General features: G+C 36.7%; 6 long non-coding RNA genes across 8 annotated transcripts; 2 read left to right on the forward strand and 4 right to left on the reverse strand.

Annotated features, from left to right (window-relative positions):
- Window positions 1-852: 852 nt before the first annotated feature.
- Window positions 853-1928, reverse strand: LOC135771537 (uncharacterized). Its single transcript, XR_010542958.1, has 3 exons — window positions 1362-1928; window positions 1111-1192; window positions 853-990 (listed from the first exon to the last, which is right to left on the reverse strand). It is a non-coding gene; the product is annotated as an uncharacterized lncRNA (long non-coding RNA).
- Window positions 1929-4574: 2646 nt separating this feature from the next.
- LOC135771532 (uncharacterized) lies at window positions 4575-8916 on the reverse strand. 3 transcript variants are annotated; one of them, XR_010542950.2, is made up of 4 exons: window positions 8734-8916; window positions 8279-8624; window positions 5756-5918; window positions 4578-5027 (listed from the first exon to the last, which is right to left on the reverse strand). It is a non-coding gene; the product is annotated as an uncharacterized lncRNA (long non-coding RNA). The 3 variants fall into 3 exon arrangements; XR_010542949.2 differs by having other exon boundaries at window positions 4575-5027; window positions 5277-5918; window positions 8279-8916; XR_010542947.2 differs by having other exon boundaries at window positions 8279-8916.
- Window positions 8917-9367: 451 nt separating this feature from the next.
- On the forward strand, window positions 9368-12393 carry LOC135771536 (uncharacterized). The gene is made up of 4 exons (XR_012337230.1): window positions 9368-9490; window positions 10577-10966; window positions 11734-11788; window positions 12027-12393. It is a non-coding gene; the product is annotated as an uncharacterized lncRNA (long non-coding RNA).
- Window positions 10820-11799, reverse strand: LOC141282521 (uncharacterized). The gene is made up of 3 exons (XR_012337231.1): window positions 11698-11799; window positions 11074-11136; window positions 10820-10953 (listed from the first exon to the last, which is right to left on the reverse strand). It is a non-coding gene; the product is annotated as an uncharacterized lncRNA (long non-coding RNA).
- Window positions 12394-14124: 1731 nt separating the features above from the next.
- Window positions 14125-14903, forward strand: LOC135771540 (uncharacterized). Its single transcript, XR_010542961.1, has 3 exons — window positions 14125-14254; window positions 14398-14451; window positions 14774-14903. It is a non-coding gene; the product is annotated as an uncharacterized lncRNA (long non-coding RNA).
- Window positions 14429-16050, reverse strand: LOC135771539 (uncharacterized). The gene is made up of 4 exons (XR_010542960.2): window positions 15475-16050; window positions 14829-14947; window positions 14546-14570; window positions 14429-14460 (listed from the first exon to the last, which is right to left on the reverse strand). It is a non-coding gene; the product is annotated as an uncharacterized lncRNA (long non-coding RNA).
- Between the last annotated feature and the right edge of the window lie 31 nt (window positions 16051-16081).

Raw genomic sequence — 16081 nt, forward strand, 5'->3', positions numbered from 1 at the left:
TATTTTAAAACACAAGGGAAAACTTAGGCATCTTGAAGACAATACAGAATTATTTATATATTACAGAGTCAGTGTGTATACAGCATGCACACCATCAAAAAGGGAGTCATCACGATCATTAAACTGGACCTCAGCAAATTAGAAGAGGATTCATCAGATGTGGACGAGCTTCAGACAAAGAAAAGAGCAACTTCAAGTCAGCTTATAACAATACACCCATAATGAGTTTTATATGATAAACAAGTCTTTACTGTTATCCTCTACTTACCTGAACAGATAGCTACAGTGAAAAGAGCTTTGAAAAGCAGATGGCTTTAAGATGACCACTGTAATTTCTTCATATTTAGGGCCAACTTTCCTGATGTCCTCAACCTTGAAAGCTTCATTGGGGGATATTAGCAGACCGATTTCCTCTGATCTACACCCAATTTCATCAAGGTCTACCACAGTACAAGAAGTGATGTTAAAAATGGTCCCATCGAAGTCTATGGCATCTTCAAATGCATAATTAAACGACAGTTGTGCTGGCAAAAAACTCCCAAATCTGATTAAATCTCCTACTGCTATATTGTACTTTTTCTCTGTGCCAAAATACACATTATGACATGGCTGGTTTTCTTTTCTTAAAAGTTGCATGCCATCTGTCAGTAAGAAGTGAAGAGATTTGAAGAAAAACTGATCTCTGTACATTGTGATGTTGGTGCCCTTGTTATAAAGTTGTGTGTTAAAAGATTTATATAATTTTTTATTAGCATCTGCATAGCTCTTCAATGCAGCCATGTGCTCTTGTGTTCCACCTGGAATCTTCATCCCACATGTTGCATTAGGTTTCCACATCAACTTAAAATCTTTATTGTTGTCGAGCTCTCTTTGCAGCAGACCTCCCGGTTTTATGACTCTTTGAAGCATCTCATCCCGGCATCTTTTGTAATCCACAACTTCAGAAAATATGTCTAATTTAATCACTTCATCAGCTACCAATGCCACCATCTGAAAGTAGGATCAAATCTCAGTGGAAGTAAAAAAAAATTAACCTCTAAACCCCACAAAGTATGATCAGTTGAAAAGTCGTGATGTAATTATGATATATGTCGTATATAGCAGGCTTACACTGTAGAAAAGTACAAAGAGCAATGCAGAAAATCGCACACTTCCCATTGTGTCAGCTGGCATACAGACGCGTCTAGACAAACTTAATGCACGAAAAAAAGATGAAAAATTAAGTTGATTAATGTATGCTTATCAAATAATTAGAATGATCTTTTCATATAAAAAAGCATATATCCACAAAAAGATAAGCTACAACTTAATAACAACTTGGTAATATGAAGCAAAGTTTAGTGAAAAAAGTCTGAACTCACCTGTCGTGGATTTTCCAGATGGAATAATGGGTACTGTTAGGTTTATTCAATTTACCTTAACAACAATTAAGACACATCAGACCAAGAATAAAGGTTTAAAACTCGCGAGGGAAAGAACCAGATAGATTCCTCTTAAAGAAATGCTCAAGCTGTCTCTCCCCGATTAGCCCTTATTTATAAGATGGGTTGACAAAAAAGATAAGTGCAAGACATCACACGTCATGAATGTAACATGTACATACACACCCTGCTGAAAAAACCAGCATACCAGCAAGACCAGCATATGTTGTGTTTTGGTGCTGGTTTGCAAGAGAACACCAGCTAAACCAGCACCAAACCAGCACCACCATTAGCACCAGCTAAACCAGCATTAGCACCAGCATCCCATGTGGTCATACCAGCATATGTTGTGTTTTGGTGCTGGTATGCTGTGACCACCAGCTAAACCAGCATAGACCAGCATAATTCCCATGCTGGTTTGATGCTGGTTTTTTCAGCAGGGCACACATCTAAAAGCATCTTAAAACTAGACTATAGAAAAAAATGTGTTCTAAATAGATAAGCAAAACTTTCCACCACCCCAAACTAAGAAAGGTGGGGGGGGGTGTTAAAACTTAGCACATATTCTTTTTATGTTGCTATAAGGAAGTATTGGTTATAAAGAAACATATCCATAAATGGTAATAAAATCATTTTCTCCAACAGGTACAGTAGAGAGATATGTAAATTGATTTGTTTTATTGAAGAATTTTATTAGACAGAAATTAATACAATACTGACTCAGCCTGGTGATCACCAAGTCCCTGTGCAAGTTGAACTGAACTTCACACTTTAACGTACTGTTTTATCTTGCAACTGTATTTCCTGTTTTTCAGCTTGATGTTTTTTCCTCAACAGCTGCTGTCACTGCTTGCAAATTTGAGCTGGCCAATTGTCTGTTTTTGCACTCTTAAAACAAATGTACAAACACAACATGATCAGGGGTCTGTTTCAGTAAGGAAGTTCAACCAACTCTTGAGTTAAAACTTGAACTCTGAGTTGACTTACTCTGAAATGGGAAACTCAGAGTTTTTGGTTACAGAACAGCTGATCTGAGTTAAATAAATCGACTGGATATAACGATTCACCATGGCAACCGCATGTGACAAAGAGATCTGGATATTTTTTTATTACTAAAACTGAAAGTACTGTTGTAAGTGTACAGAAACTAAGAGCATATATTTTTATAAATTGTGAAAAATTGCTACTTGAGTCATTTACTTTTTATCAAGGTTAAAATATAAGATGTAAATAAACTGGGCACAAGTTATTACAAACTTACACTCTGAGGCTATTTTGGGGATTTCCGCCTGGATTTGTCCTACCCAATTCAAAAGCTTCTCATACCCACAAGCAGAGGTGCACATACAAAAGTTTGGTATCATTTTACAGGAAACCCTTTGAAATTACATAAAACACTGTTGAAAGTGCTAAACATGGTTGTCTGTGATGTCAGGCCAGTAGTTGTATGGGGACACCATTCGTCAAACTTTTATGACCCCCTCCCCCACCCCGTTGACAGGTCGTGTTTTATGACCCTTTGACAGGGGGGCGGGCCCATCAATCAAAATCTGTACAAGTTGTCAACTTTAGACAGAAAGTATTTAATGGTTTTATTGCCGGTCATTTAGAGTGATTGTTTTTCCTGAGTGTGTTTTATGTCACGCGTATGCTGTTATGTTTAATGACGGCTCGTGTTTCGACATTTGCTGTTTATTGACATTTGATGTCAGATCTCAACCATCCTCCCTCCTGTGCTCGCCCCGTGCGCTTCTCAATACTGACTGTCACACCGCGGGTGTGTTGTTGAATCTAAAGTTTTGCAACAGCATAAGTTCCCAGATAGCACACGTACGTCGCGGAGACGTCTGCTAAATATCGCTTCATCTTCTGTAGATCGGCTGCGAACATTGAAAAGTAAGACGTCTGCAATATCTCTGCAAGACGTCTTGGCAATGTCTTGAAACATTCGAAATTTTTACGAGCTGCATGCATCTTCTGGAGATCTTGAATCCGAGCAAACGCAGACGAATCAGCTGACCTCAGTGCTCAACTCATTGTTTACACTTATTTCTTGTTTAATTGTATTGAACACAAACAAAAGATTAAAAAAAACCTCAGCTGCATATAATTTGCCAGTTTTTTTAGAGTTTGGCATTTATTTAGCATTCATAAAATATTATTTTTATATACCCTACCTCGTATTACGTGTAATATAGAAACATGAAATCATACCCGTATGTATACTGTATGCGTTTAGTCCAGTTTCACTTGCATATTTGGCAGTAAGGACGAGGGGACTCCTGCATTTAAATTGCGTTTATGCTTTAAGTGCAGAATAAAACACATAAAGGTACTCAAAGAAAGTATCTTGTACAAGGAAATAATCTTACTGGCAACATTTTAACAAATATACTGTAACCAATAATGGACAGCAGTCTCTGCACCGTTCACTAACAGATGTCTGTATAGATGAAGAAACCTTATACAATGTCGAAACACATTATACATGTATTAATTTGACCAGGTATTATCCAGCATCACAGCATGAATTGTTCTGACAAGTTTGTTTACCAAATTAAATTTATGAAATGTGCTGAATGTTCATTACATTCAGAGCCTACCCAATATACTGCAAAGCTATGACATTTACCACCTGTTCATTTAATCACTGCACAAGACCCAGAGCTGATCATGACACTTTACATTTTAGACTTTGCATGTTCTACATAAAGAAGGAATTCTTTAAAAATGAATGAATTTATAATAACCCTAAAAATTAAAGCATTAAAAACACTGTGATGTAGTAAGTGCTGAAAGTGCCATGTGACACTGTGAATATAATCACAATTTAAATAATGGAGACTGTTACACAAGACATAGATGCGACTTTAATTACAATACAACATTCAGTACACCAGGGGATTTTAAACTGTGGGTCAGGAGGACCCACTTGTCTGTCATACAGTAGGTTAAGGTGTGTTGCACACCTTAATGATGCAACAACAGTTTGCAATGACAATGGTTTTGAAAGAATATACCATAAAATATTTGGTATTGCAAATAAACTTATATTTACTTTACATCAGTGGTTCTTAACATTATTCCTCGAGGCCCACAGCCCTGCACATTTTGTATGTCTCCCTTATTTAACACACCTGATTCAAATCATCAACTCATTAGAAGAGATCTCAATGAACTGAACCGAGTCTGTCAGATAAAAAAGACATACAAAATGTGCAGAGCAATGGGCCTCGAGGAATAACGTTAAGAACCACTGCTTTACATTATGGAATATTATGAAAATAAAATGACTCCACTGAAAGAGAACAAATGTGTTTTACCCCATAAAAAAAATATTTTAGTGGGTCTAGAATAGATTACACTTGTCTAATAGGTTTTGAAATTAAAAGTTTGGAAACCCCAGCTTTACACAATACTAGTCTCAATTAAAGTTAACATTAAGTTGTAATATAACTGAAATAAATAGCATTTGCAATTGACAGACATTAAATTAAACTGATGGCAGATGAGGTGTGGGGATGATGCTGGGCCAGAGTTGAATCTGTGCATCTTAGTAGATCAGGGTGCTTCATCCTTAAGTTCTGCATTAAAAAGAGAAAGGATCTAACAAGAAAAAAAAAATCTCTCAAATCAACATTGGACTATCAACCCCAAATTAATAATAATGCAATTACATGCAAACAAACCTGTCAACCGTCAATATATAACAGATACTACACACCTGTGTCCAATACATCAAGATTCTCATAACATTTTAGGGCTAGCTTATTACCACAGTTCTGGCTATTTTTCATATTCTGTGTGGTGGTTAGTTTGCAACTGTGACAAAAATGAACTTTTCATAAACATTACCATTTGTTGACTTAAGCTGACTTCCAAGAGCACAGTTATCTAACACAGTCTACTGTAAGTGTTTTTAACATTAAATATAGATTTATTTCTTTTTTTTTTGAGAGATACAAAGGACAAATGTCTCTGCTTGCTGCCTTCATCCGTGTGACCAATCAATGGTTGTGTTAAAAACATGGGAGGATAATCAGGTGGTGACAATTATGTGAAATATTGTGCAGTGTTACAAACAACTCGGATTTCTGATGTTATGTAATTAAATATCCTACCTCCGACCTCAATGCATTCCAGTCAATCACATATCACATTTGCGTGTTTACCACATAATGAGACGCCAGAAGTTGTTTGTGCTCTTGTGCCAATTATGGCAGAAAACGGTTACTGGATAATTTAACATTCATGTTCATAAATATTATGTGCTGTAAAAATAGTTTAAAGTTTGTTTGCGGTTCATGTAAGGCTGTGAAAGGCTAGCCACCAACTTGTCTGCAATGTCAAATGATGCATCTCGTTGAGGTCGGTGTTGATGGATCTGTCCCAAGTTGAAGTCTGTTCCAGACTTCTTACAGGTTTGATGTCAATAATATCCAACATCCAAGTTGTCTCGAAAACAGCATTAGTTCACAGACTCCAGTTCAGTCCCATCTGTAACAACAGAACACAATGGGAACATCATCACATCAGACAAAGTATTTCATTTATAAAAATTGCACCCAAAGAAAAACCAAAATATTAAAAACATGAAAGATCAAAATCTTCATTTAAACCCAAAGGGGACCAGCCTAGTAATACCATTCTCTGCTACTTTGCTTGAGCGGAAGCACGAAGTCTGACGTAGTCAGGCTAAAAGGGGACATGGTCTTTAAATAAAACACCCAAAATGACTCTCTTTGTAAGAGTTTTCAATATCTCCACCACAGTAAGAATTAATTCCTTCCTCAATACTTAAACATTAAAGGTCACGTTTTTCCTGATCCCATATTTCAAACTTTAGTTAGTGTGTAATGTTGCTGTAATCGCATAAATAATACCTGTAAATGTTAAAGCTTAAAGTTCACTGCCAGCCAGGCGATGTATTATCTTTAACAGAATTCCCCTTTCAATACAGCGAACGGGCGGTTTGGACTACAGCCCTTTACTTCCCGGTTGAATGACGTCAAAGCAAGTGTGTTTGACTAAACTCCGCCCTGGCTAAGCTAAGCTGCTGTCAAATCACAACATACTAAACAAACTACACAATCAGAACTCATTACGCATTTCTGAAGGAGGGACTTCATAGGACAAAGAAGACATCAGCCATTTTTAGGACAGTGAAAGCACTATATAGATAAGTAGATTGTGTGAAAAATACCGCATGTGAAACATGAACACATGTTATATTGTGCACTGTAAACACAATCAAAGCTTCAAAAACACAGGAAAAACGGGACCTTTAAAGTTGTTCAGTATTATGGTTGTAATCAATAAAATGACAGGCAATTTTATTTAAAGATCATATCCCCTTTGGGTTTAAATGCAGATTTTAATCTTTCATGCCATGAAGGCAATAACGCCGGAACATCTGTCCTTGTATTGTTTGATTAGAAAAACAGGTCTAAGCACCTAAAGCTGGTAGAGCATGGTGAGGGTGTTGATTGAACTAGATCTAATTGACCCCTCATTGATCTCATAGACTATGTTTACACTGTCAGTTTAAATCTGATTTTTGTGTATATCCAATTTGAATGACTGACTGTACACACTGTGTATGACAACTCTTCGTGTTTGATTTGTGTGACCTGATGTGCATTATCTTTTATCCGAAATAGCTGCATTGGTTTATGGCAATGACGTTGCGTTGATGTGTTTGAAATAAATGTGCTTGTTTTGTCTTTTAATCCAATTCATCCGAGAAATCATTTGGTAATTAAAATAATGTACCCTAAAAAAACCTTTCATTTGTAAGACCGCATTCATTACTTTACTAAATGTGGGAAGAGACTCACAGGTGGAGGTAGAAGTTTGGTCTGCACTTTCCATAGCTGGTGCACAGGGATTCTGGTAAGCTAGTGACACAATTGAAGAAGACTGGTTCAAAATCTGCTTTACAACCAGAGGTTGAATTAAACTTTCTTATTGCCTGTCATTTTGACAGATAATGCTGTAACAAATCTGTCAATCAATTAGGACTAAAATATCAACAAAAAACTTAGAAAATGAACAAAACCAACTATCTGAATCTGTTCGAACTCTAACCTTGAGGTCTGGATAGACAAAGTGAGTGTTTATCTGTTAAACCATCATTGAAGACTGATGCAGTTGTCATTAAGGCTGATTTAGTCAGACCTACCCCAATGCCTCTGCACAGTAGGCTATCCGCCACTTTTCATTTACACGTTTGCGTCGTTGTTCGCATCGATGTGCATTTACACATGCAGAACGCTAGTAGCCAATGTCCATAGGCATTTACCAATGTAAAATACAATATCAAGGCAAAAGCTGAAAAAATAAAAAGCAGCAGAAAAAACCCTTGTTGGGGGCCAATCACACCAAATGCGTTCTAAAGACGTGGAAACACAAGGTGCACCTTGATTTGGTCACTTTATAAAAAGCAGTGCAGCGCAGCTTTTTATATTGCTAGGCAACCACCGAGGCAGCTGTCCTGTCAATCAAATATTGAAGCGTGAGCGCTCTTTTGCTATTAACTGTCATATAAGCAAAAACTTTAAAAAGAGGACGCTTGCACTGACTTTGATCGAAGGTGAGAGGTGCATAAAAACACAGGAGACAGTAAGTGACTGAAGTACGGTTGTTTCAAATAACTGTAAACATCGGTCCCTACAACGGAAGGCCCGCCTCTCCCCATATTCAATTGGACAATGGAAAGACACAAATGACGTCAGGTGCTTTTCCGCTCTTAGCGCTCCTTCAAAAAGGCATGTTGCAGTAGAGGGCAAAAATGCAAGGCGCTCAGTGCGCATAAACAGCGCACATAACGCTCAATGCTGCAGTTAAAAAAGATTTACCTCATAGTAAAGACAACTGGATCTGAAGCGTAATGATGGTCTTCAGAAGGCCTCTCATGGTGGCCTTGATTCAGAGGTTTGAGAAGACTACCAAGCACCAGAGCCAGCTAACAGGTGGACCAAACATCAAGCCAGAATTCTGCATGAGTCAGGTAAGCAGAATAAAAGACACTGTAAATAAACAATAATAAAAGATGGTCATTAATGAATTAATGCTTTCATATTCATGTTAATGCTTTGAAAATTATCTTATTTCTTTCAGAATCTCTTGATAATATTGCCCAATGCAACAAATGGAAAAAGCATGCTTTATGACAACCTCAGCAGCAGAACCCATGACTTTCTCCTGGGTAGACGAGACAAAAAAGTTTGGTATCAACACCCATCTAACAATTAGGGTAAAAGATAAAGTTTTATGATCCCTGCATTCAGGTTAGAGTATGGGGTAAGTTGACCGTTCTATGGGTGTTCCTCAAATGCAAGGTTGCATGTGGAGGCTGCGTCCATCTTAGTCCTGTCCTTCTGAGATTTCGATGTTAGAAAAAAGCCAGAATGAGATGGTTTAGTTTGAAGTCCAAGGCAACGTCATGGTTTCCGCCCCAGTGATCATGGCATGAAAACTTTAAAGAGAGAAGTTGAAAATTAGCAATGCATCACCAAAAAAAATCAATAATGTAGTACAGTGAATAAAAGTCATGTATCAACTGTCTTTACAACATGGACAGTTAAACATTTTGTAATTAAATTAAAACAACAAAATAGAAAACAAGCAGATTGAGATGTCCTTCGACGATGCTTGATGACGTGGCAGCCAAGACATGCAGCCTTCTAGGACGGAGCCTTATTTAAAAAAAAAAGAAAAGGACGGAGCCTTATTTATTTTTATTTTATATATGTATAATGTACCCCCTTGTATTTCTTATTATTTAAAAAAAATATTAAAAATAATTTTAAAAGGACGCAGTTGTGCGTTTGAGAAACGACCGGAAACGACTTATATGTCGCGAGGCCATCACGTGACCACAATATTTACCAGAAGACCGCTATTTGCTCGAGTGCCCTCAACTTTTTTGTCGCAAATAACATTATTAATAACCTGTAAATAATACATTTTGTACACATTACGTTACTCTTCACTTTGTAATAGTATGTTTTTGGTTTAATAGTCGGCTTTAAGTTAGTTTTTCTGTCAGTTTGATCGTCAAAATGTTGGTAAGTATAGCTTGTCATTCCTGGGTTTTAATTGTTAGAAATACGAATTAAAGAACAGATATAACTAATATAACTGAAACAATTAATAAATACAATTATCAAACCACTCCAATAGAACAACGTTAACGGTTTTGAGTGGTTTAAGGTCTGACTGACAGTAACGTTATCCGTATAAGGGCCATTTTAACGTAACGTTAAAGGGCGGGAAAGGTTTGAGACATTTAATAACTCTATTAAAATGGCTGGTTTATCCCCACCAGTGCGTAACATGTGGAGTTAACGTTACAACGTGGCTTCGGGACTTTGCAGCGGCCTGAATAGCAGTGCATTGATAAACGTTAATAAGCTTTTAATCGCGTATAGAACATTTATATACGACGATCATTCTGTAGATCGACTAACTTACATGCCTGCATAACAACATATTTTCTGTTAAAATGGTTTACTTACATTGACATTGAAACTCTGCCGTCAGCACTGTTGCTTCACCCGTTGGAACATCCTACTAGTTTAGGGAGTTAAAAATCGAGTTGGAAAAGAACAAAATATCGTTCTGCGATCGTTCGACACGACACCCAGAAGCTGCAAAAACCGATTGAGGTTAGACTCTACTGAATTATCGCAACGTTGAGTGCAGGCAGCCCACACATCTTTCAGATGTGTTCGACTTCATGCTGATCTACACGCAAACCGATCGTGACATCAAATACCGCGAGTTCAAACCTTTTCCGGGGCTTTCCCAAACTCTCGCGGTACTTTGATGTCATACCACGTGCTGTCTGCGCATCTCGGTTTTAAGTCGAACACACCTGAATGTATTTGTTGGCTGCACTCCCTTGCGCTCAGTAATGTAGGTGTAACGAATTAAATGTATTAAATTGATATTATATAAATAAATATTGTAATAAAAATCTTTATAAAATGATTAGCTGTCATTAATAAATTAATCTTTGATTTGAAACATCAGTATACGTGAATTAACCCTCAAGTTATGAAATGCCTAAACATCAAAATGGTGAAAATACAACAATGTATATTTGACCAATTCAGCATTTATTAACTTTTGTCTTTTTAAATTGACTTCAGAAAGTTATCTGCAGCCACACATCCACTGTATACCAAGTTATGATGATCAATTATGAAAATGCAAAAGGATTGATAGATCAGTAAACAAGCAACAAAAAGGTAATGTCTTAATATATTTCTGCTTTTGTTACTTATTCATGTATTTGAATTACATATTTCAAAATCAAACGTTAATAATTATAGGGTTTCAACTTGTTGCAGCTTTACAAAAAATGTAGAATTTGTAGGAGCATGGACATCTGAGTAACAAAGTCATATTATGCAGATGGGTGCTCATGGTGGCCTCCAAATAAATACATGGCAGGCTGCTAAAGAGGGTCAGGATGATGGAGATGCAAGAGTCAAAGACAGCACGGACCAAACACCAGGCCAGAATTCTGCATGAGTCAGGTAAGCAGAATCAGTTACACTGTATAAAATAATTAATTAATAGACAGTACAATTAATAACACATTATTTTTCATAGCTGTAAAAAAAACAAAAGAATGAAACAGTACCTGCATTTAAGTTTCCAGCCTTTTTCACAAAGTTGCTGACAACTGGAAGAATGTCCCAAATTGCTGCAAAAAGAAATTCAGTAAGTCCTTATAAAAGAGACAGTTTAAAAAGTAAAACGGCTTCATTTAACTTCAAAATACCCCTAAATCCTTAAAGGAACACGCCCACATTTTGGGAATTTAGCTTATTCACCGTATCTCCCAGAGTTAGATAAGTCCATACATACCTTTCTCATCCCTGTGTGTGCTCTTACTCTGTCTGATGCAGCCCCAGCTAGCTTAGCTTAGCACAAAGACTGGAAGTGAATGGCTCCAGCTAGCATACTGCTTCCAATAAGTGACAAAGTAACGTGGACATTTTCCAATTTATGTGTTGTGATTTGTATAAAATTCACTACCAGTCTTTTGTTCTAAGCTTAGCTAGCAGGGGCTGCGTCAGACAGAGTTACAGCACACACGGAGATGAGAATGGTATGTATGGACTTATCTAACTCTGTTTGTTTATTTGTAAATGTAAAACATGCAGCTAACCATTCCCAGCTCCAGTGGGCAGGTTAAAGAGTATTTCTTAATATGAGACAGAAAACAGAAACACATTTTTAATGGCATTTAAAGACAACATACCACTTCATACAACTAAATTTTCTGTTTAATCCATAGATTGAGTAATTTTCACTCTAGAGACCCTGGGGTGACCACCAAGGACGAATGCAAAGTAAGTGACCTACAAAACAAAAACATTAATATTTTACGACTGTTTCGAGATAAGTACTCTGCATATCTACAGCAATATGCAGATTCTTGAGTAAGAATTTCTCTCAGACAATATAGACAATAGAGACCACAGATGTAGTTTAACAATTTCTATCATGTTAAAGTTATCACATAAAAATTGCTAGTCTAAGAATGCTACAAGAAACCTGTTGTGCAACTTACCTGCTTCCCATTTCCAGCTCCAGTGAGTGTCTCTAAGGTAGATCCTAATGCAGATGGATGGAATGTTGATCCGCCTAACATGCAAGGTAAAAGAGCATTTGATAGCATAGTGGATAAACAAAGCTTTTTTCATTTTCAGAGCATTTTCAAAAACAACATAACACTTGCTATTACATTGTTATATATTACATGACCATGTCTAACTCTGATCCATACAAAACAGATTTTCTGTACCGAGAACTTTGGATGACCACGTTTTCAAAAATCTGACCTCAATTTTAGTAACCATTTAGATATTTTAGATGTAGTCCGAGAGCTTGCTGACCCTCCATTAAAAATGTATGTACGGTATACTGTTCATGTCCAGAAAGGTAATAAAAACATCATCAAAGTAGTTCTTGTGACATCAGTGGGTCAGTTAGAATTTGTTGAAGCAGCAAAAATACATTTAGGTCCAAAAATTACGACTTTATTCGGAATTGTCTTCTCTTCCGGGTCTGTTGTGAACCGTGTGCATGACACTGCTTCCGTACGATGCTGTTGGCTTGTTATCTGGTGCACCCAAGCTTTTTTTTTTCGTTTACAGTCTGAGGGAGACGCTGTAAACAAAACAATCTTCGCAAACATGTCTGAGGATAACACGTCAGCAGCGTCGTACGTCAGCAGCACCACTGTGCACGCGCATTCGCAACAGGCCCGGAAGAGAAGACAATGCTGAATAAATCTTTATTTTTGGACCAAAATGTATTTATGATGCTTCAACTAATTCTAACTGACCCACTGATGTCACATGGACTACTTTGATGATGTTTTAATTAACTTTCTGGAAATGAGACAGTATACAGCACATACAATTTTTGGAGGGTCAGAAAGCTCTCGGACTAAATCTAAAATATCTTAAACTGTGTTCCGAAGATGAACGGAGGTCTTACAAGTTTGGAACAACATGAGGGTGTGTCATTAATTACATTTATTTTCATTTTTGGGTGAACAATCCCTTTAAATGGAAAACACCACCGCTTTCCAAAATGTTACTATGTTTTTACCTTAGACGAATTAATACATCCCTATCTTTTTTCAATGCGTGCACTTAATCTTTGTACAGTGCATTGTGAATGTGTTAGCATTTAGCCTAGCCCCATTCATTCCTTAGGATCCAAACAGGGATGAATTTAGAAGCCACCCAACCCTTTCATGTTTTCCCTATTTAAAGACTGTTACATGAGTAGTTACATGAGTAAGTATGGTGGCACAAAATAAAACGTGGTGATTTTTTAAGCGGATAAAAATGAGAACTATATTGTATGGCAAAAGAGCACTAAGTTTGCAGCACTTCGAGCTCGGCGTGCAGTAACATCATCACTCCAGATTACTCCACCTCTCGCTCAAACTCAAAAGAGGGGGAGTAGTCAGGAGTGATGATGTTACTGCGCGCCGAGGAATGAATGGGGCTAGGCTAAATGCTTACACATTCACGACGTGCTGTACAAATATTAAGTGCATGCATTGATGAAAGATAAGGATGTATTAATTGATCTAAGTTGAGGTAAGAACATAGTAAAATATTGAAAAACTGTGGTGTTTTCTTTTATTACCCCTATTTATTTTGGGTGCTAAAAATATTTGCCACAGACAGTTAAGGCCTTATGCTGCATTTATTAGAAGGCGTTCCCAATTCTGGTTGTCCTAGTAAAAACTATAAACAAATGAGTAACAATCCTCTCAGTAAATGACAAAAGACGGATGACATGAACTTCACTGCTTCACTCTCATTGGTAGTTGCTACCAAAAGTCCTTCATCAAGTTGAACTTTCCTCAAAGTTGTGGCATAGCTGGACATGCCCACTTCCTGTTGTCAATGGTCACAGTTGCTCATGTTGCTGAATGGGGCAAAGCTTTCATTGGAATGAACGAGATTGTGTTGCTAGTCGCTGGCGGTGTACAAGCAGCATTAGTGTGTGTGTCTTTAAAAATATATCAAATGCAAATTACCTGATCTAACATTCCCAGCTACAGAGGGCATCCTTTATTCAGTCCCTAATGCAGATGGTTGGAGTGTTGATCTACCTAACATGAGGGGTAAAAGAGCGTTTGTTAGCATAATGAGAAAGAAAACAGAAACACATTATTAGTGGCATTTAAAGACATAACTTAACACTTGTTTATACTACATTTTATGTTCAATCCATAGAGCAATCGTTTTGAGTCCTGAGACCCTGGGATGACCACCGTGAACAAATACAGAGTAAGTTACCTAAAAAAAACAATAAAAATATTTATTTATAAAAAGTTCTCATGAAAAATCATCATTAACTCGCATGAAGTGTTACCTTACCAACATGTTCAAGATAACACTTGTTTATACTGCATTTTCTGTTTAATCCATAGAGCACTCAATTTGAGTCCTGAGACCCTGGGATGACCACCGTGAACAAATACAGAGTAAGATACCTAAAAAAAACCAATAATAATATTTATTTATAAAAAGTTCTTATAAAAAAGCATCATCATTAACTCGCATGAAGTGTTACCTTACCGACATGTTCAAGGAAGGTGCAGGTCTGATGATCCATCCAACATAAAAAAAAACAGTAAATTTATACTTGGTTACATCTGTTGTAAAACAGACAAATGCAGTTATAAGAATTTTACCTAAACTACACACCTATTTGATTCTTAAGTTTAAATAAATCAAAATAATGCATTTAATAGTAAAAGCATTTTAAAAGCTACACCCCTAATTCATTTATCTTTGCTATTACAGCTGCAAAAAGGCAGTCTTGATGGTACTAGGATGAATGCAAATAAAGACTAACCACCTGACTTCAGCGGTCCAGTCTCTTGTGGGAAGCAGGTGCTTGTTACCCCAAATACGGATGAAGTGTGACGAAGAGGATGATGACTTTTTTCTCAAACATCTGCTGAAGATCTTAACAGGCTGGAGACAAAATTAACAGACTGAGGGTTTATACAAAGAATCTTACTCAGCCAATATTAAAGATAAGATATTTTTACAAAATTTTCTTTTCATTGTTTAGGATGATTTTATGTAGAAAACAGTACATCACAAAAAAGACTTTAGATGTGTTTTCACAGGCAGAGCCTTACACACACACTAACCACAATTATAAACGCAACCCTAACAAAGATTTAGACAGATTTGTGAATAACATTTGAGAGAAACAGGCCTTTTGGGGACATAGAAAATATTTAACTTCAGCTCATGAAATGAAAAATGGGGGCAAAAACAAATTTTAACAAGTGCAATACAAATATCAACCATAATACTGATTGTCTTTCTAGAAAGACTCAGTTACATGAACGATCAAAATAAATTAACATCAGACAGGTGGGCGAAATATCAATATTAAAGCATGAATAACTGTTATCAACCCAATCTCGAGGTATTATTTAAATGATCCGACAGCAAACAGTTTATTATTTAAATGCATTATTACTACATACCTTAAGCAAATGTTCCACGCCTTTCTTCTTCTTGGCATTGCGAGGTCAAGCGGATGTTGTTATGTAGAATCATGACCTTGACGCAAAGACGCACATCCGTAATTTATTTAACAATGACAACACTTTCGGGTAATTTTATCTTCTAGATCCTAATTAACGCTATGAAGAAAGAACAGCCTTTCACGATTATTTCCTGGTAATTTTTTGTAATGTTTTATTTTAGAATGGAGATTAATAAAGCAGACGCGGAAAGGTTTTGATTATTTTAAATATGTTATGTTTATATGTTGTTGTTTTCGCATACTGTCATGTAAAATGCATCTTTAAAGATAAATGAATGAAAGTTTTCATTGTTTAATTTGAATAAATGTGCTTTATAAAATCAACAACTGCCTGTTTTAAGATCAATTGAAAATGGTGTTTTAATTACTTAATATCGACGACACAGCATGCATGTGTAGATGTGTGTAGAAATAAATTTGCTGTAGTTTAGGGCAATTCAATTTGTTAATGAGGGATCTTTTAATCTTACAAACATCTGGGAAAGAGCGGCTTACCGTCTTTCTGCTCTTCTAAGGATCTGGGAAAGAGCGGCTCGGCATCTTTT

This window comes from Paramisgurnus dabryanus, chromosome 8, assembly GCF_030506205.2.
Source record: "Paramisgurnus dabryanus chromosome 8, PD_genome_1.1, whole genome shotgun sequence".
Classification (NCBI taxonomy): Eukaryota; Metazoa; Chordata; class Actinopteri; order Cypriniformes; family Cobitidae; genus Paramisgurnus; species Paramisgurnus dabryanus.